Raw genomic sequence first — 22902 nt, 5'->3', positions numbered from 1 at the left:
TTATGTGTTATGATCCGTTAACACCGAAGTGACAATAATCGGGATACTTACCGGTGATGACCGTAGTTTGAGGAGTTCATGTATTCACTAAGTGTTAATCCTTTGGTCCGGTACTCTATTAAAAGGATGCCTTAATATCCCTTAGTTTCCAATAGGACCCCACTTCCACGGGAGGGTAGGACAAAAGATGTCATGCAAGTTCTTTTCCATCAGCACGTATGACTATATTCGGAATACATGCCTACATTACATTGATGAACTGGAGCTAGTTCTGTGTCACCCTATGTTATACCTATTGCATGAGGAATCGCATCCGGCATAATTCTCCATCACCGATCCAATGCCTACGAGCTTTTCACATATTGTTCTTTGCTTAGTTACTTTTCCGTTGCCACTGTTACAATTACTACAAAACTAGTACTGTTACTTTTGCCACCGTTACCGTTACTTCCATACTACTTTGCTACTAAATACTTTGCTGCAGATATTAAGTTATCCAGGTGTGGTTGAATTGACAACTCAACTGCTAATACTTGAGAATATTCTTTGGCTCCCCTTGTCGAATCAATAAATTTGGGTTGAATACTCTACCCTCGAAAACTGTTGCGATCCCCTATACTTGTGGGTTATCAAGACTATTTTCTGGCGCCGTTGCCGGGGAGCATATCTCTATTCTTTGAGTAACTTGGGATTTATATCTGCTGATCACTATGAGGAACTTGAAAGACGATAATACCAAAATTTATCCCTCAACTACGAGGGGAGGTAAGGAACTGCCATCTAGCTCTGCACTTGATTCTCCTTCTGTTTTGAGTAAACTTGCGACACCTAAACCTGCTTCTGCCATTAATTCTGATTTGTCGCTTGTTATTGATGATGCCACTTCTGCTATGCATGATGCTTATGATGAAACTAGTTCTATGCTTGATAATATTGTGCCACTAGGTGAATTTCTTGATGAACAACTTGCTGGGGCTTGAGAGAATGAAATTATTGAAACTGATAATATTGATGAAAGTGATGATGAAGATTCTCCCCCTAGATATGAATTGCCTGATGTACCTGAGGGTTATGTTATGGATGATGAAACTGCTAGAGACTTTCTTGCTTGCAATGATAGATATGATCTTAAGAAATTATTAGCTAAGCTGGAAGAAAAATCTTTGAATGCTAGAATGAAATATGACCCTGCTTTTGCTACTTCACCTATCTGTATTTCCGATAAGGATCATGATTTCTCTGTCGATCCTGAGATAATTACTTTGGTTGAATCTGATCCATTTTATGGCTATGAATGTAAAACTGTTGTGGCACATCTTACTAAATTAAATGATATAGCCACCCTATTCACTAATGATGAGAAAACTCGTTACTACTATATCCTTAAATTATTTCCGTTCTCATTAAAGGGTGATGCTAAAACATGGTTTAATTCTCTTGATCCTGGTTGTGTGCGTAGTCCCCGGGATATGATTTATTACTTCTCTGCTAAATATTTCCCCGCTCATAAGAAACAAGCTGCCTTAAGGGAAATATATAATTTTGTGCAAATTGAAGAAGAGAGTCTCCCACAAGCTTGGGGAGGCTTCTCCAATTACTTAATGCTTTGCCTGATCATCCTCTCAAGAAAAATGAAATACTTGATATCTTTTCTAATGGACTAACCGATGCTTCCAGAGACCACCTGGATAGTTGTGCTGGTTGTGTTTTCAGGGAAAGAATTATTGATCAAGCTGAATTGCTATTGAATAATATGTTAACTAATGAAAACAATTGGACACTTCCTGAACCAACTCCAAAGAAAAGGGGTATTCTATTTCTCAGTCCTGAAGATATGCAAGAGGCAAAGAAATCTATGAAAGAAAAGGGTATTAAAGCTGAAGATGTTAAGAATTTACCACCTATTGAAGAAATACATGGTATTGATAACCCGACAGAGGTAGTAAAGGTAAATTCTCTCTATAGATTTGATGAAGGTGATATTCCTCGTTATAAGTCTGCTAGCCAATGCTTAGACGAGTTTGATAATTTTATTGTTAAATAAGAAAACTCCAATGCTTATGTTGGTAGACAATTGAAACGAAATGCTTATATGATTGAACACTTGAGTGATTATATGTCTAGAGTTAAAGGTGAACTTAAACTCATTAGTAAACATGCTTCTATGGTTACCACTCAAGTAGAACAAGTGCTTAAAGCTCAAAATGATTTGCTCAATGAATTAAATAATAAGAAAAAAATGATAATGCTCTTAGAGTTATGACTAGAGGGTAAAATGACTCAGGAACCTTTGTATCCTGAGGGCCACCCTAAGAGAATTGAGCAAGATTCTTAGAGAACTAATGTTGATGCACCTAGTTCTTCTAAAAAGAAGAAAAAGAAAAATGATAGGACTTTGCATGCTTCTAGTGAACCTGTTATTGACACACTTGAGAATCCAAATGATATTTCTATTTCTGATGCTGAAACACAATCTGGTAATGAACATGAACCTAGTGATAATATTAATGACGATGTTCATGTTGATGCTCAACGTAGTAATGACAACGATGTAGAGATTGAACTTGTTGTTGATCTTGATAACCCACAATCAAAGAATCAACGTTATGATAAGAGAGATTTCGTTTCTAGGAAGCATGGTAAAGAAAGAGAACCATGGGTTCAGAAACCCATGCCTTTTCCTCCTAAACCATCCAAGAAAAAGGATGATGAGCATTTTCAGCGCTTTGCTGAAATGATTAGACCTATCTTTTTGCGTATGCGTTGGACTGATATGCTTAAAATGAATCCTTATGCTAAGTATATGAAAGAAATTGTTACAAATAAAAGAAATATACCAGAAGCTGAAATTTCCACCATGCTTGCTAATTATACTTTTAAGGGTGGAATACCAAAGAAACTTGGAGATCCAGGTGTACCAACTATACCATGCTCCATTAAAAGAAACTATGTTAAAACTACTTTATGTGATCTTGGAGCCGGTGTTAGTGTTACGCCTCTCTCTTTATATCGTAGACTTGATTTGAATAAGTTGACATCTACTGAAATATCTTTGCAAATGGACGATAAATCAACTGCTATACCTGTCGGTATTTGTGAGGATGTGCCTGTTGTCGTTGCAAACGTTACTATTTTAACGGACTTTGTTATTCTTGATATTACCGAGGACGATAGTATGTCGATTATCCTTGGTAGACTCTTTTTGAATACTGCAGGGGCTGTTATTGATTGCAACAAAGGCAATGTCACTTTTCATGTTAATGGTAATGAGCATACGGTACACTTTCCGAGGAAACAACCTCAAGTCCACAGTATTAATTCTATTGGAAAATTTTCATCGATTATTATTGGAGGTTTTGAATTTCCTCTTCCTACTATCAAGAAGAAATATGATATTCTTTTTGTTGGGGATGTGCATAACCCCGTTGAGGTAACCTAGTGTTATTCGAAATTTCTCCGGTTCCATGTTATTCGAAAAGAGTTTGTTAACAAGACTTGATCAACCTTGTTAGTGGATTCCTTTTGATGAGCATGAGATGGATGAAGCACTACTAGGAAAAGGCCTAGTATTAAATGGCGCATCACGCCGTGCGCCATTACTATCTGACTTAGTAATGGCGCACCACATAGAAGTGCGCCATTAGTAATAATTTTTTTTCAATTTTTTTTTCTTAATCTCGGGTCATCATGGCTTAATTTCGGGTCAATATGCTTAATCTCAAGTCAAATCGCACTAAGTGGTCAGACTTCCCGGAATGTCACCCATCCTCACACTACTCCAACCCGAGCACGCTTAACTTCACAGTTCTATCCAACCCGAGCACCACCTCACTTAACAGGCACTTGTTGATATATCTACCATATCAATCCTATTAAACCTTCTTGATGTCTAGGACTTTGTTCATGTTCATGAGTATGATGAAATTTTGAAAAATATTTCAAACTTCCCGGTCATATTACGTTTCATTTTTTGAAAAAAAATTCCAAAAAAAAATTCAACACCAAATTTTTTCTGTTACTAGTGGCGCACCTACCAAACGGTGCGCCACTAGTAAGTTTGAAATTTTTTGAATTTTTTTGCCTCTAGATCTTGAAAGCCCCGTAACTTTTTTCTGTTAGGTTTTTGAGGATTTTGAAAATGTTTAACAGGGTTCCATATAAAAAACTTTTTAATCCGAGTTCGTATGCAAAAGTTATGCCCATTCTACAAATTCCAGAGAGATTTTGCAAATAAAGTCGAAATTCATATTTGTAAATTTTCGCAGCAACTAGACCACATATCACATGGGAAACTTATTTTCTTTTATTTTTTTGACATTTCCATTATTTTCTTTTATTTTTTTAAACTGAAAAGGCGGTCCACGGGGGGGGGGGTGCATTCGGTGGAATTTTTGGGTCAAGTTAGTAATGGCGCACCGTGGGAGTGGTGCGCCATTACTAGTTTTGAAAAAAAAATTTGAAAAAAATTTACTAGTGGCGCACCGTGGATGTGGTGCGCCATTACTAACTAGTAATGGCGCACCATCCCCTGGTGCGCCATTACTAGTTTTGGAAAAAAAATTGAAAAAAATTTGAAAAAAATTTACTAGTTGCGCACCGTGGATGTGGTGCTCCATTACTAGTTTAACTAGTAATGGCGCACTATCCCTGGTGCGCCATTACTAGTTTTGAAAAAAAAATAAAAAAATTTGTTACTAGTGGCGCACCGTGGATGTGGTGCACCATTAGTATATAGTAGTGGTGCACCACATGTCTGGAGCGCCATTAGTGTCCATATAATCTATAGCCCTTTTCCTAGTAGTGAAGTTAGAAAGCGCAACCTTCTGTACCCTCCTTTTACCTTCTGTTATTTAGATTAAATAAAGCAAAAATAGTATTTTCTCTCTGTTTTCCCTTGCAATAAAAAAATACCCCGAAAATAAAAGTTCTCCAAATGTCCCGAAAATGAAATATGATTTTTTGTAGATTATTTAAGAATTATTGGCATTGAGAACACACCCGGGGGCCACACCACCTGGCCACGAGGGTCCAGGGCGCGCCCACCCCCTGGGGCGCGCCCCCTGCCTCGTGGGCCCCATGTGGCCCCTCTCCTCTTATTCCAGCACCAAGACACTCCTTCTTCCTCCAGAAAAAATCACCAACCAGGTCAAGCACGAGTTCTAGCTCATCTTGCTGCCATTTTCGATCTCCTTGCTCAAAGCTCCACTCACAAAACTGCTTTGGGGAATTGTTCTTCGGTATGTGACTCCTCCAATGGTCCAATTAGTTTTTGTTCTAGTGATTTATTTATTGCAAATTTTTGCTGCTTAGGTGACCCTGTTCTTGAGCTTGCATGTCAAATTTATATGCTCCCAAGTAGTTCTAATGCATGATATAGTCTCTAGGCACTTGTGGGAGTAGTTGCTATCAATCTTGTTGAGTTTGGTTCACTTTTATTTTGAGTCACTAAAAATTTCAGAAAATGATGAAGAGATTATTGAGGGGCTCTTCGAGCCGAAGCTCGAAGGATAAGCAAAGTGAGGAGAATAAGAAGCCCAAATATAATCTTCCTCGCATCGCGGAAGTTCGTCCGTGTGAATGGACTTGTGATGATTTCTTGAGAGTAGCCGGGATTCATGACGATTTCTATTATTTGACTGAGAATGCATGCCTCACCGACCTCCTCCGCGACCAGCGCGAACAGCACGTACCTCATTTTGCCGGAAGCCATCCATGCGTACTTGAGCGTGACACCTGCTCCAGAGGCTGAGCCGGAGCCACCACTTGACCCTTACCGGCAGTCCGTTTATCAGTGGGATCCGGAGGAGATCGCCAACCAGTGGCACCCCGAGAATCCTCCTCAGTACATGGAGAGGACCATTTTGATCCATGGGGATAGACCAAATTAGGCCAAAAGCCTAAGCTTGAGGGAGTACGTATTTCTCACCGACATTACATTCATGTTCACACATGCATTCCAGTTGTCGGTGCTCATACTTTTTCATTGTACTATCCATGCTAGTTTATTTTCTTTTCTAGTCTTCTTCTTGTGTGTTTGAAAAACCTTCAGAACAAACAAAAAAAATTAGTTGTAGCTTTTAGTTAGTTTACTTTCCATGCCTGTAGTAGTAATAATTAAAAAGAAAACCCAAAAAGATTTCTTGTTCTTCTTTTGCTTGTTGGGAGCTTTCCCGTGTAAATAGTTTTTTTTCTTTTTTTTCTTTGGGGGTCGAGAGGAGAAGACCATAATGAAAATGTTAAGTGGCTCTTATATGCATTATTGTTGATTTTACAAAGAGCCCAAATTACCTTGTCTTCTCCTTTGTATCAGATGCTTGTAGATTCCAGCTTAGTCCAATGCACGTGCACTATTATTATTATCCACACCGTTCGGTCGTGCAAGTGAAAGGCAATAATGACAATATATGATGGACAGATTGAGATGAGAGAAGCTGGTATGAACTCGACCTCTCTTGTTTCTGTAAATATGATTAGTTCATCGTTCCTGATTCAGCCTATTATGAATGAAACAGGTTTGTAATGATAATTAGAGATTATAGTTGCTCATCCATGCTTAATTAGCTAGGAGATTATAATGGTTTACATTGCGTGCCAACATGCTATTAAAATGGTTGTGATGTGGTATGATAGGGTGGTATCCTCCTTTGAACGATTCGAGTGACTCGACTTGGCACATGTTCACGCATGTAGTTGAAACAAAATCAACATAGCCTCCACGATATTTATGTTCATGGTGGATTATATCCTACTCATGCTTGCACTCAAGGTTTATTAATTTTAATGCATGTTCCTGACTGTTGTCGCTCTCTAGTTGGTCACTTCCCAGTCTTTTTCTAGCCTTCACTTGTACTAAGCGGGAATACTGCTTGTGCATCCACTTCCATAAACCTCAAAGTTATTCCATATGAGTCCACTATACCTTCCTATATGCGGTATCTACCTGCCGTTCCAAGTAAATTTGTATGTGCCAAACTCTAAACCTTCAAATGAAATTCTGTTTTGTATGCTCGAATAGCTCATGTATCAACTAGGGCTGTCTGTATCTTCCATGCTAGGTGGGTCATTCTCAAGAGGAGTGGACTCCGCTCCTCACTCACGAGAAAATGGCTGGTCACCTGGGTGCCCAGTCCCATCCTCAAACCAAATCAAAATAATTGAAGACAAAACTCCCCCAGGACTGCTGTTAGTTGGAGGCACCCGTTGTTTCAGGCCAGGCATGGATTGATGCTTGTTGGTGGTGGGGGAGTATAAACTTACCATTCTGTCTGGGAACCGCCTATAATGTGTGTAGCATGGAAGATATCGAGATCTCTCGGTTGTTATGTTGACAATGACAGTATGCCCCTCAAAATATTATTTATCTCTATTTAAAAATCGAGCTCTGGCACCTCTACAAATCCCTGCTTCCCTCTGCGAAGGGCCTATCTATTTACTTTTATGTCGAGTCATCATCCTCTTATTAAAAGGCACCAGCTGGAGAGCACTGCTGTCATTTGCATACATTGCTATTAGTTTACATTGAGTATGACTGGATCTCTTTTACCATGAATTACAATGTTTAGTCAGTCCTTGATCTTCAGAGGTGCTCTGCATTTATGTTTTGCGGTCTCAGAAAGGGCTAGCGAGATACCATCTTGTTATATCATATTATGATTGTTTTGAGAAAGTGTTGTCATCCGAGATTTATTATTATTGCTCGCTAGTTGATTATGCCATTGATATGAGTAAACACGAGACCTAAATGTTATTTTGAATATGGTTAGTTCATAATCTTTGCTGAAAACTTGAATGCTGGCTTTACATATTTACAACAACAAGAGCAAACAGAGTTTGTAAAAGTTTTTCTTCATCACTTTCACTTTGTCAACTGAATTGCTTGAGGACAAGCAAAGGTTTAAGCTTGGGGGAGTTGATGTGTCTCCATTGTATCTACTTTTCCAAACACTTTTGCCCTGGTTTTGGACTCTAACTTGCATGATTTGAATGGAACTAACCCGGACTGACGCTGTTTTCAGCAGAATTGCCATGGTGTTTTTTTGTGCAGGAATAAAAGTTTTCGGAATGACCTGAAACTTCACGGAGAATATTTTTGGAATAAATAAAAAATACTGGCGAAAGAATCTAGACCAGGGGGCCCACACCATGTCCACAAGGGTGGGGGGCGCGCCTACCCCCTGGGCGCGCCTACGCCCCTGGGCGTGCCCCCAGCCTCATGGGCCCCCTGGAGCTCCACCGACCTCAACTCCAACACTATATATTCACGTTCGGGGAGAAAAAAATCAGAGAGAAGGATTCATTGCGCTTTACGATACGGAGCCGCCGCAAAGCCCTAATCTCTCTCGGGAGGGCTGATCTGGAGTCCGCTCGGGGCTCCGGAGAGGGGAATCCGTCGGCGTCGTCATCATCAACCTTGCTCCATCACCAATTTCATGATGCTCACCGCCGTGTGTGAGTAATTCCATCGTAGGCTTGCTGGACGGTGATGGGTTGGATGAGATTTACCATGTAATCGAATTAGTTTTGTTAGGGTCTGATCCCTACACTACAAAAAAATACACTTCCGTGATGATACGTGTTTGTCACAGTAGGTCACGTTTTCTATCATGCATGTACATCCATGACGATTTTATGACAGAATCAAGATATTCATACCTGTGTTGTCGTAGAAGTGTTCCATGACATTACCAAAATTATCATCATGGAAGTGTCCACTTCCATGGCGATAAATCGCGCGTCACAGAAGTGCTTTCGTCAAGGGTGACCGACACGTGGCATCCACCGTAACGGAACGCCGTTAAGCTATGGGGTCCGGTTTTGGATCCGATAACCCGTTAACAGCCCCGACCAATGGGGATTTTCCACATGTAAAATCATCATTGGCTGGAGGAAACACGTGTCGGCTCACCGTTGGGACAGATCTCATCCACTCATTGGACCCAAAGTGCCTATGATACGTCGACACGTGGCACGGCCCAACAGAGGCCCATTCCTATGAAAAGGCCGGCCCGTTTGACTTGGTCAAAAGGTGGCGGGCCGGCCCACGGCAAGCCTGTTAACGGCCTGTTCGCATATAGCCCATTTACAGCCAGCTAACCCAGGGCCCATTTATGGCCTATCCGAATTAGGCCCAGTAGCGTCATCTGGGCTGTCCAATATAATTCCAGCCCGTTTTAACTTCCGGCCCATGTATGGCCCATGACGTCTTTCAGCCCATATGAGGACCTTATTACTCTCGGTCCATTAATGGCCCGTGGTAAAACTGGCCCGTTATGAACAGTGTACCAGTTTATACCCATTAACGGCATGTGGTGAAACTGGCCCGTAATGAACAGTGTATCACTTTATACCCATTAACGGCCCATTATTCCGTTGGGCCGTTTCCTGCCCATGTTATCTTTCGGCCTTCTCGGGGCCCGTTTATTCTTGGGCTCATTTCAACATTCGTTTACTTACGACCCGTTACTGTCATTTTCTGCTTGTGGGCCAAGTTCAGCCCGTGGTTACAGTCGGCCCGTTTGTGGCCTGTTAATACGTTGCACCGTTTTCATAGCGTCATCAAAATACGGCCGATTAACGATGGCCCGTTATGGTCGGCCCATGAACGGACGATTCAACTCTAGCCCATTTACGACCATAATGTTGTCTATTATTGGCCCATGTTTGGCCAACCGATCATACGGCCCGTAGAAGGCCCATTGATGATACGGCCCATAGAAGGCCCGTTGTGTCTACGGCCCGTATAAGGCCCATTGTTTCTACGCCACGTAGAAGGCCCATTGTTTCTATGGCCCTTAGAAGGCCCATTGTTTCTACGACCCGTAGGAGGCCCATGTTAACTACAGCCGGTGGGCATCAAAGTTCGCCACCAGTGCAAATATAGGGAACACCCTACACTATACAAAAATGGCTTGCTGTTTTCTTCAGCTGGTGGCTGCACGTTAAGAACAAATTATCGCACCAAAACAAATTACAACTATAAAACAAAGGAAGGTTGGCATAAAACTTAACAGTCTAGCAGATAAATGCACCACCAGAAGTTCAGAAGCTCGGTTCATTTGACCTGACTGTTATGTTTTCATGCTCTATTGTGCGATGTAGCACCATAACCTTCGCCTTCAGTTCTCCTAGGCTCCTGAACAACATAGCAAATGTCTGATAGTCTGGTTTCAAAACCATGCATATCTTGACAACATCGAACAATGTCTCTCCTTGTTTCACAAAGGGTCTCTGTTAGGGAATGGACTTGTGTCTGGAGTGCAGATACAACATTGTTTTGAGCTTGCATATCTTGATCATGAGGCCGTTTGGACGAGATTGCCTTAACAACCAAGCCAGTATTACACAGGAACATGCTTTTGGCACTGTTGGAGGACAGGTATTGACCCACTGCAGCAAGAGTTGACATTGCGGTTATAGTTGCCTCGCCACCTTCAGAAGGTGGCGGTTCCACCATTTTTTCCATAGCTCGCTGAAAAGTTGAGGTTTTACATTAGTAGTACCAGAACAGAAGATATTAAGGAGGCAACAAAACCAAACAAAATAGCTTTGGTCTATATACATAACTTATTCTGGTGAACCCATGTAAAATAATAGTTGTATTTTATTGCAGAGTACATAATAAAACCATGTTCCAAACATATGACCATGTACCATTGCTAATGTATTGTCTATTTCTTCACATTGTATTGAGGGCTAAGGATAAAGAGACGAAGCTGATAATACGGTAAGCATAGTATGACATCATTCATATCACAAAACAATTGAGAATAGACAAACATGCAATTGTAACGTTGTGTGGGCAAGTCCAGCACGGAACTAGATTACAGGTCAAGATCAAAGGGACATCACTCCTCTCTTTTAAACCTTGTAAGGTGCAATGATACGCTAAGACAATTGTGTATAAAATTGAAAAGAGTAATAGACATTGGATGCAAATCAGGCAGTTCAAGGCACAAGTCAGAGTAAGTAGTAGTTAAAAGGCATGAGGATTAAGGACTTACAACAACGGCTTTGACTGGTGTAGTCATGCCCTTCTTCTTGCTGGTGTGATAGTCCTTGAAGATTTCCACAACATTTGGTTCAGGTACTTTTTGGTCCTTGCGGGCTTTCCTCTGCATTTGGAACAAGTCAATATAGATCTGATAATATGGTACAGCGAAAAGAGTGAAACAACAGCTAATTACAAGAGCCTCGCAGTGTGCAATATAGCTACGAGATCCTGTCGTCTGTTGGAATTTCACTTTCGTACGGTTGGCCTTGTTCTTTGAACAGTTCAGCTACAAGAAGATAGATTTGTGTGGCACATGCATAAATAGGACTTCAACATGTGATCTGATCACATATATATAATGTACCTGATACTTCGGATCGGACCAGTGTTTAACGAGGCCTCTCCAGTCTTCATCAGATATATTTTCCACTGGAGATGTTTGGGCAAGTTCACTGTTAGCCTTGCCTTCAAAGTGAGTTTTCCTCAAGTTATACCGATACTGTCGCAGAGCAGACTTGAAAACATGGGTGCAAGCTTGTCTGGTTGCATCATCTTGGCTATCCAACTTGAACCTCATATGTTGAAAATTATGGGAGTCTCATTATCAGCAACCTAGAAAGTATTGGACAGAGCAAGATGATATTACTAGTTTCCATACATAACCATACTTACAGATAAATGGTCGAGGAAGGTGTTGAACTTGGTTTCATCTTTGTCATTCGTGTACTGAATCCATGTTGGGAGGATACGTACATGACACCTAACAGCAACCGCTGCCTCTGATACTAACTTGGCTGACTCTGTAGCATCACGTGGCCTTTTAAACCTGCCTCAAAACGGATCTCCATTCTTCCTCCTCTAGATTTAGTTAACCTATCGAGCATTATCCCTGATGTTTGTTTCCTCTTGCGCCTAGGTGCTAGTCCAACAACAAACATAGGAAGTGTTAGTGTACATCAAACTGTGAGACTACATATAAAGATGCATGCAATTGTAACTTGACTCCAGCAAATACCTTCTTGCTGTTAAAGCTCACAAAGTTCATCTGATCTTGGCAACTCATCTTGTGTCAAGAGTGCTTCGGAAGTAGTGTCAAGTGGCAAGGGAGCTTGGGAACGTGCTGCTAGCTGAGTTGACCAACGAGTAAATCGTGCAGCTGGTGGTACTGTGGAAGGTGTTGCAACAACTAGGGTTGTCTCTGCTTGTTTGGTGGCAGCTATTTGTTTCTGTTTGGCTTGTTTTGCAGCTCGTTTAGCACGGGATACCCTATCGGTACAATTTTCCGCTGGACTTTGACCTTCTATTGCACCATCAGTACCAGCAGAATCTGCAGGATTCTTCCGCTTCCCTTTCCCTGTCGTTCTGTCTTGCTTCCTCTTTCTCTGTGCCATGTTAAGTCAAGCCGACAAGAAAAACGAATAACAATTTAGTTCTTCAGAACAAATTGATGCGTGATACAAACGAACTGAACTATGATGTTACACAACCACATGATAGGAGGATGTAATATGTAAGAAAAACAGGACGGAATGAGATAACCAGAACTATGATGTGTAAACTAAGCAGAAGACATTTCACTAAATTTGAAGCACTGCAATGGAAGGCAGACACCATATGAAAGATGCTACAAATATCGCTCTGCCAAGTTAACAGTGTCTCATCATAAATGCTGTTTAAACAAATGTGAAGCAGTACATGAAATGAATCATATGCAAGATGCAAACAACATCACACTATCAAGTTAAAGGTCTCTCGTCATTAGTGCCATTGCATATTCACAGCATTGCATATTCACAGCTTATGATGCGTAAACTAAGGAGAAGGCATTTCAACAAATTAGAAGCAATGAAAGCTAGACACCATATGAAAGATGCAACGAATACCACTCTACCAAATTAAAACTGTCTCGTCATAAGTGCCATTTCAAGAAATTAGTAGTGCAAGCTAGAAAAGAATGCGAGATGTAACCTATATCACACTCCGAAGTCAAACGTGTCTTATGATAAGTGATTGTTGCAGGTTACACAACAGTAGTAATTTGATGTAAGAACATGGTGTGATAGACAGATATTGTATGTTCTAGAAACAGGAACACGTGTCTTATTCAAGTATAATGTGTAAAGTAAGCAGATGGAATTCAACAAAATTAGAAGCAATACAAGCTATACATCACACATAACATGCAACCACATATAACAGTGCCAAGTTAGAGGGAGCACCGGTGATGGTGCACTAGGGGAGACGTGCTCATCATAAACACAACTACGTTGAGTGTCTATGCATGTGTTGTCTTGGAAATCATCTTGGGGGGATGGAGGAGTAGAAACTTTAGAGGCCCTCCGTTTGGAAGGAGCACCTTTATCCGCTGCCTTGCTAACTTCCTTCTGCTTTATTGATTTTGAATTGTCAAGTAAAACCGACAAGAAAAAGCAATAAAATTCTCTCTTCAGAACTCATTCATGCATGACAGTGACAATCACTACTTTGATGTAAGGCAAACACATGATACCAGGATGGAATATGTACGAAAAACAGGACGGCATGGCATGTTCACAACTGTTTGTGTAAACTAAGCAGAAACCATTCCAACAAATAAGAAGCAATGCAAGCTAGACACCACATGAAAAATGCAACCAATATGACTCTGCCAAGTTAAAAGCGTCCTATCATAAATGGAATTTCAACAAATTAGAAGTAGCGCATGCTACAAATCATATGAAAGATGCAACTAATATCGCACTGCTTATACTAAAGGTGTCTCGTCATATTGATTGATGCGGGATACAAAAAAAAATAGTTTTATGTAAGGACATGCTTAATAGATAGATGTACTATGTACTAAATACAGGAAGGCATGTCACATTAACAGGTATAATGTATAAGCTAAGCAGAATAGCACATGTAGTTTAACCAGATTGGAAGAATTACGATCTAGACACCATATGCAACATGCAACCACGTATCACGCTGCCAAGTTAGAGCAAGCACCTGCGATGCTAGTGTAGGGGAAATGCGGCAATCAACTACAGAGCTACGTTCACTATCTCCATCTAGCCTTGCTGTTTCTTGAGAATCATGTCGGGAGGCTGACGCTGCATTCTTTAAATGAGGAGTAGTCCACTTACCTGACTGTCTCATCATAAGTGATTGATGAGGGATACACAAGAACATTAGTTTGATGTAAGAACATGGTTAATACACAGATGTACTAGTATGTACCAAAAACAGAAAGGCATGTCATATTCAAAGGTATAATGTGTAAGCTAAGCAGATGCAATTTAACCAAATTGGAAGCAATACAAGCTAGACATCCGGCTGGAGTGGTGAGCATGATCATCTAGGACCTGAGAGCCTGGTGGGAGGCGGCCTGCATCACCACCATCACGGCTTTTTAGTTGGCTTCCAGGCGATTCCTGTCTTTGTTGGGCTTGTCACTGGCTCGGCCAGTGCCCTGACTAGCTATTTGTCTTCTGGTGCTCACGGGATGGTGGTTCATGTAAAAAATATCATTCCTTATCTTAATAAAGACCGACTTCGGCCTTTCGAATAGAAGCTAGACACCATATGGAACATGCAACCACATATGACACCGCGAAGTTAAAGCAAGCACCTGGGATGGTGGTTCATTGCGAGCGAGGTCATTAACTCCAGAGCTACGCTTACCGTCTCCATCTGCTGACACTGCACCCTTTATAGCGCTGTAACGTGCCGTGCTTACCCGCGTAGAAAGCTAGAGCAACTTCTCTCTTTTCTTTTCTGCTTCTCTCGAGGCAGACTCTGAAATACCCTTGCATAAAAATACAATATTGAGAGTATGGGTGAAGTGTGTGCAGAACTAGTGCACTATAAAAGTAGCAGATAGCAGCTGGCTGAAAAATAAATGATAGGAGACATATGATAGCTCTACAACATTGCATGGCAAACAAAATTAGATTCTACTCCGTATGATTTTGTAATATATGAGCATAGGAAATGCAGGTACTCCTCCAGCACACCACCACATGTGGTCATATCAAGATAACAGTCGACTGAAAATAAATAGGTCAGTCAATTTTTTTAATGAACCGTCCGATCTATAAGGAACGGGCAGATGGCCTTCGTCTACCTCCCGCCAGTCACTGTTGACGATCTTTCTCGAACCGCCAGCGACCACCGGCCCAGACCCCTGCCTCCGCCGCCCCGCCCTCCCCTCGACCTCACACCACCGCCATGCTTGGCAGTGCCCCCAGGCCATCCCTTTAATCCCATCCGACCTCTAGATCGGGCGCCAGTAGCTCTAGGCCCCACACGCCCCTAAGATAAACACCGAGGCGCTGCTTCCCCGGCGTAATAGGCAGACTAGCACCTGTTACGCCGGGGAATGCTTCCGTTAATTGGGAATCAACTGACCAGGAATTGAAATTCAGGGGGGCGACGGACCTCTAGCTAATGTGAAATAGTATATGAGGAGAAACCTTATGCATCGCGAGTTCCTAGGAACATCTAGTATCAAGAAGGACCGGACAACTAGTGTCTTCTGTGGGATGAATACCGTGCAAGCAGACACGTAAGATTTGCACGAATAAGGGAAGAGGAGTACCATTTTCGGTTGCCTGTATGGTCGCCTCCACATGTCGCGCCGATCTTCTTCTTTTTGCTGGGGAAACTGATGTTCTGGAGGAGGGTGCAAGGTTGGACGAACCCATGGCCAAATTGTTGACTGTGTTGCCGTGGCCGTATGTCGGCGGAGGTGAAGCAGATCCGAGGTGGTGAAGGACAGCGTAGCAGGAACAACTCCAGTGCGGTGGAGGGTGGCGAAGTTGGAGCGGCGGCGGTGAGGCGCGGGACGGCGTGGTTGAACTGGCTCGGGTATGGACGGCTCGGACTCGGCTTCAACTACTAGCTATGGAGGGCATTGCGGTTAAGGTTGCGGTGGACGACGACGTCGGGGTATCGGCTCCGGCGTGATGGAGGAGGGGGCGGTTGATGGGTGGAATGGGGTGGCGGACGGAGGACGCCGGGGTTTCGCGGCTGGTGGAGAGGTAGTTTTTGCGCCCACGGAGTACGAATGGGGAATCAGACGGGTGGACGAGGGGGGGGAGGAGGGGGAGAACCATGTTTTAGTCTGGGACGCGCTTGTTTTTGGCTTTTTTGAACAGAAGATGGGACACGCTTGTTTGAAATTTGGGGAAAGTACAAACTTTGCCCCCCTCTTAAATTTCGGACCTACTGCGGGTCAGGGGTAGGATGGTAATCCCAGGTGTCCCAAATAGTGGGCGGGAGCGATTTTGGCCGCGCGCATGTGTGCTTAGGCGGCCATTGTGGATGAATGTTTTTCGGAGGCGGTTGCGTGGCGTCCAGATGAAGCTACAAACCTACCCCGGTTTAGACCTTTGGACGTCGGGCCGGTAGGTTTCACGGGTCGGAGTTTTTAGAAAAGTAATTTCCTTGTACTACCAAACATTGGTCTCACGCGGTTTCGGGCGAGTAGAGGCTCTTTTGGCGCTTCGTTCGAAATTTTGAAACACAAGCATTCACGTTTAGAGTACTCTTGAACTTTGAGGATTGACCTAAATAGACAACGTTAAATTTGACCTTGTATGTTTGAAAACCTCATTAACTTATCCGCTTCTTTTTGAAATTTTGACACTTGAAAATCCTATAACTACGATTATTTTGGAATGGAGGAGCTAAATTTGAATCTATTTTGTACACGACTACATATGCTATTATGTACAAAATCAGAGCAAAGATTGGTGGCCCCATAATTTAGGTATGTTTTACAAATGCCATGATATCAAATTCAAATAATTGAATGGACTTCATGTTGAATTCGATTTTTTTAAACCACTTTAAGTTGAATTCAAATGTATGCTAGTTCATAGGTAGCTATTTATAATGTTCATTGTGTAACTCTCATATGTATAATGTGCTTTACACACACAACATGAACTATACTCATGTTTATATTCGATTGCTAAAGCGATGCATTGTCTGGAGTTCAAAATACTAACTATGTGGATCAATTGTGTCGAATAATAACATAGACATGCTCAAATTTGATAGAATCTAGATGTCTGATGGATCAATGACCGTTCCTTACACGAATTGCAAATATCATGATCCCATCCTAATATTTGGATACAATTTATATCTTTAATCAATGTGTACAATAGTCTTGTACGTGTAGTTTCACTGTCCATCGGTGGTCTCTGATACATGCTCACGCACTCTCTCCCGAGGTGTCTTTCTCGCACACATGCTCTCGATATAACCCTCCCTCCCTCTCGTAACCATTTACGACTGTTTTCACTAATCTTTATAGCAAGCACTCTTCCTCTCGCAAGCATACACACGCACAATCCCCATCGACCCTTTCTATATACATAGACCTGCCTACGTGTCTCCTGTACGCACATTATCTTTAGGCCTGTCTCTCACGCATTGTCTCACACCTCTCTTCCTAATCGACGACTATGATTCTAGCAAAGCATTCTGTTGGATGCCCTAAAAGTTAGGTTGGATGAATAGTAATATCAGAGATAAAGGGGTTACCTTAGTCCGAGAACCTAGGGTTACAAATCCTAGCCGGCTTTGTCAGTGGACATAGAGTCCTTCACAATTATGCTATCTTTGTCTTGTACGACTAGTCATCCATGGGTCTCCCTAAATGCGTCACGGGCCGACCAATGTGGCACAGGACGGAACCGAACAAAGGGCCTCACCTCGACCCACCGGACCTCACGCGGTGACACACCCTCTGCCCCCATGTCTCGTTATCTTCTCACACCCACAGATACCAACACAGACACCACACACACACAAAATATTCTCCTGGTGCCTCTATCCACTCCCCCCTTGCATATACACACTCAAGGGAATCTCTCGCCGTGACGTCATATTCGTCTCTCTCTCTAGACCACTCATTTCTCGTGCTATCTTTCCCACCCCCCCCCCCCCCCCGCCCCCGCCGGCCCCTCTATCCATGCCTCTCTCGAATACGTAATACACACACATACCTCTCTAGGCCCTGCCAAATGCATCAACTACACATTCACACATGTTACATCACGTACCCCATTGATCTAAAAAGACCTCTCTTCACATTTATTTCGCATACAACATTCCTTTTGAATAAAGTGTGGCCAAAAAAATATTTTAGAATTTCTACATATATACAACATTACAAAGTTATATGGAGGAGTATGAACGCTTGCATTGCATGGTTCCCACAACGATATTTATTCCGCACTGTGAATTTGTATATTTTTATACTATATATAAAGTTAGTCATAATAAAGAGAAACAAAGAGCATCTCTCTCTCCATCGCATACCCCCCTCATACGTCTCCAACGTATCTATAATTTTTTATTGTTCCATGCTATATTATATTCTGTTTTGGATTTTTAATTGGCTTTATTATACAATTTTATAATATTTTTGGGACTAACCTATTAACCGGAGGCCCAGCCCAAATTGTTGTTTTTTGCCTATTTCAGTGTTTCGAAGGAAAAGAATATCAAACGGAGTCCAAACGGAATGAAACCTTCGGGAACGTGATTTTCGGAACAAAGGTGATCCAGAGGACTTGGAGTCTACGCAAAGAAATCAACGAGGAAGACACGAGGCAGGGGGCGCGCCTACCCCCTGGGCGCGCCCTCAACCCCTCGTGGGCCCCTTGTTGCTCCACCGACGTACTTCTTCCTCCTATATATACCTACGTACCCCAGAAACATCAAATATGGAGCCAAAACCCTATTTCCACCGCCGCAACCTTCTGTACCCGTGAGATCCCATCTTGGGGCCTTTTCCAGCGCTCCGCCGGAGGGGGCATTGATCACAGAGGGCTTCTACATCAACACCATAGCCTCTCCGATGATGTGTGAGTAGTTTACCTCAGACCTTCGGGTCCATAGTTGGCTTCTTCTCTCTCTTTGGATCTCAATACAAAGTTCTCCTCGATCTTCTTGGAGATCTGTTTGATGTAATCTTCTTTTGCGGTGTGTTTGTCGAGATCCGATGAATTGTGGGTTTATGATCAAGATTATCTATGAACAATATTCGAATCTCCTCTGATTTCTTTTATGTATGATTGGTTATCTTTGCAAGTCTCTTCGAATTATCAGTTTGGTTTGGCCTACTAGATTGATCTTTCTTGCAATGGGAGAAGTGCTTAGCTTTGGGTTCAATCTTGCGGTGCTCGATCCCAGTGACAGAAAGGGAAACGACACGTATTGTATTGTTGCCATCGAGGATAAAAAGATGGGGTTTATATCATATTGCATGAGTTTATCCCTCTACATCATGTCATCTTACTTAAAGCATTACTCTGTTCTTATGAACTTAATACTCTAGATGCATGCTGGAGAGCGGTCGATGTGTGGAGTAATAGTAGTAGATGCCGAATCGTTTCGGTCTACTTGTCACGGACGTGATGCCTATATACATGATCATACCTAGATATTCTCATAACTATGCTCAATTCTATCAATTGCTCGACAGTAATTCGTTTACCCATCGTAATACTTAAGCTATCTTGAGAGAAGCCACTAGTGAAACCTATGGCCCCCGGGTACATTTTCCATCATATTAATCTTCCAACACTTAGCTATTTCTATTGCCGATTATTTTACTTTGCATCTTTATTTCTCTTTATCATAAAATACCAAAAATATTATCTTATCATATCTATCAGATCTCACTCTCGTAAGTGACCGTTAAGGGATTGACAACCCCTTTATCGCGTTGGTTGCGAGGTTCTTATTTGTTTGTGTAGGTGCGTGGTACTCGAGCGTGGTCTCCTACTGGATTGATACCTTGGTTCTCAAAAACTGAGGGAAATACTTACGCTACTTTACTGCATCACCCTTTCCTCTTCAAGGGAAAACCAACGCAGTGCTAAGAGGTAGCACCCCCCTCTACGCCCCTTTCACGTACGCACACAAACTATCTACAGGTCCTCTAAAAGTAAGCCCCCAGCACATTCACGCATGTTTCATCTTTCTCTTGCGATATATACAGTGACGATCATTGTATTTGAAGCGAAATCATGATACGTACATTGGACTTCAGAATCCACTCATTACGGTCACCATTTACGTTTTGTGGTTATTATACAGTCACGGGCTCACCGTACAACTCTGTATTTGCTCAAGACATGACTAGTTGACCAGTTAAACGCTCCACGTGGCACCTCTAGTGTTGCATCACATTATCTCACTACCATCGGGCCCACCTGTCGGCTTGTATCTACTCTACATCTACACTCTTATAAAATACTAGCAAGATGCCCATGTGTTGCACGGAACATCAAGATGCATTTGTATGAGTAGTTTATCTTGTGGGAGAAAAGGATGAACAAGGGAAGGCATTATTTGCAAGTGTGGAGAGGGGTGTGGGTATCTTTTTACAAAATTGCCATAGTTTCCTTCCTATCCGTCAGATATATATCGGACGGCCTATATTGCAGGATGGCAGGCACATGATCATCACCGGCTATGCTTTTTATAAGAGTATGGATAAAATACACTCTTATAAAAAACAGAGTTGGTGATGATGGTGTGCCCGCCATCCTGCAATATAGGCCGTCCGATTTATATCTGACGGATAGGAAAAAAACTATGACAATTTTGCAAAAAGGTACCACAAACCTCTCCACATTTGCAAATAAGGCCCTCCCTCGTTCATCCTTTTCTCTCACAAGATAAACTAGTCATACAAATGCATCTTGATGTTACAAGCAACGCACGGGCATCTTGCTAGTAAGAATGAAAACAAACGACAAAAAATATTGGACGGTGGTTCGAAGTCATGACCGCGGGTACAGCGGACAAGGTGGCCTTGTATTGGTATGCTGAGCCGTCTGTTTGAACACATAGGAGCTGGTGTGGTGATTATACACACGCACACGCACGCATGCACACGAACTGCATGCACGCAACACTCACACGAACACATGCACCCACGCACGCACGCAACACTCACACGTACACACGCATCCACGCACGCGCGCAACACTCACACGCACACACGCACGCATGCATGCATGCACACACCAGTACACCACACGACCAACACACACTCTCACGCTCAAGTGCTCAACCTACACGTGCATGCGCACACATCAGGCCCTGACAGACACATACACAACCAGGTGATTCCCACGCACGAGGTGGAGTCTTGTCGCGCCTACGTAAATTTGTGTTTATCTGACCTATTCCCTATGCGAACTGACAGGTGGGACCCACAAGGAACGTGGTCAATTTAACTAGTCAACATGGTGCCATGCAGACTATTTGGCCGGTCAACAGAGTGCAATCCGATGCTGAACCGGGAGCAAGTAACCGTATAATCACCGCAAAACGTATATAGCGACCGTAATCAGCTTATTCTGAAGTTCGGTGAACGTATTACGCTTTTCTCTCTGTAGGCCCTCCAAAACTACATCTCTACACATTCTCACATGTTACATCTAACAACTATGCAATACAGCACTACTACTACACTCTAACACAATAAATCATATGTGTTTTTAGTTTTACTAGATATCATATTGTTACTTAATTATTTGAAATTGCCTTTGAAATGTATGCCAGTATCATATACCGCGCGGGAAAAATCCCGCCTTTTCCTGTTTAATCGGTTTTGTATCGATGGATCGTGCGAAACGGCAAAACTATAGTACTATATACAGTACAAGTGACAGTTCACTGGGCCGTCGTGTCGTGTACTCCTCCATCGTAAGAGTGGAGCGCTCGCTTTCATAAATCTTCTAGTCCCTTTCGCCGACACGTGGGACATCAAACTACCGGGTCCACGTGCCATACCGGAATACAGTGCAGAGCAGCCGGGGTGAAGCACCCAGTCATGGCGCACCTTTCCTACAGTTACGTTGGAGGGACGAAGTAATAATGCTAAAAAAAGTTGGAGGGACGAAGCAACCATCATTTCACTCGTTGCTGAATCCGCTTCTCCCTCATCTTCTTCAAGTTAACCACGTATTGCTTTTGCCGTTGTTCTGCCTCATGTGGGAAGCGGATCGGCTTGGTAAAGCACTGACACGTGGGACCGCATGTTAGCAAACCGCCAGGACAACGTCCTCTAAAAATAAGAAACCTCCCCCGCCATCCGCGCGGCAAAATCACCTCCTTTTTACTAATCTTGATTCAATAATTTTTTAGATCAATATAATTGAGATTTGTATAGAGAGCACACAGGAGCAAAACCAAGTGGTACGGTTAAGGGCATCCACAATGTGTAGCCAAATGTGAAAATAGCTTTTGGCATCGTGGGAACCATTGTGGACGGTGTTGCCAAAGCCAAAAGGATGGAACCGAAGCTCCCTGATTGATTGTGGAATAGAAAAATGCAACGTCTCTCCTCTTTCTCCCATGCTTGGACGCATGTACAGTATAGAGGACAGAGTCTACTCCCGTGTCCCTTCTATCACAAATCACAAAGCAGTGAGGCGTCAAATCACAAAGCACGGACGAAGCAACCGTCATTTCACTCTTCGCTGACTCCGCTTCTCCATCATCTTCTTCGAGAAACCATCTCACCGCACTAACCTGGACGGACGACACTATTGTGTACGAGTAGTACTAGTACATTTACGCGTCCTTTGGTTCAAAGGACTTCCTGGATGCAAATAAGGTGGTTGTCTCGTCTTGCAGGCGGCACTTGCGAACGACTTACCGTGGTCTCCCTCAATGATGTTCTCTGTCGAACGCACTTCGCCAAACCACAACGTTCGAGATATCGTCGACGTCACCGCAATGGGGAAGGAAGTCAAATATAGTTACTACCTCCATTTTTTGTACACAAGGCCAGTATATCAAAATTACAATTTGCAAAAGGCCACTAACAATAATCAAGGCAAAATTGATGGGGTTTGCCTCATACTAGCAACCAAGGACATTAATATCCCCTGCAT

Source organism: Triticum aestivum, chromosome 3D, assembly GCF_018294505.1.
Source record: "Triticum aestivum cultivar Chinese Spring chromosome 3D, IWGSC CS RefSeq v2.1, whole genome shotgun sequence".
Taxonomy (NCBI): Eukaryota; Viridiplantae; Streptophyta; class Magnoliopsida; order Poales; family Poaceae; genus Triticum; species Triticum aestivum.
The sequence above is the reverse complement of the archived record's forward strand: the minus strand, read 5'-3'. Positions refer to the sequence as shown.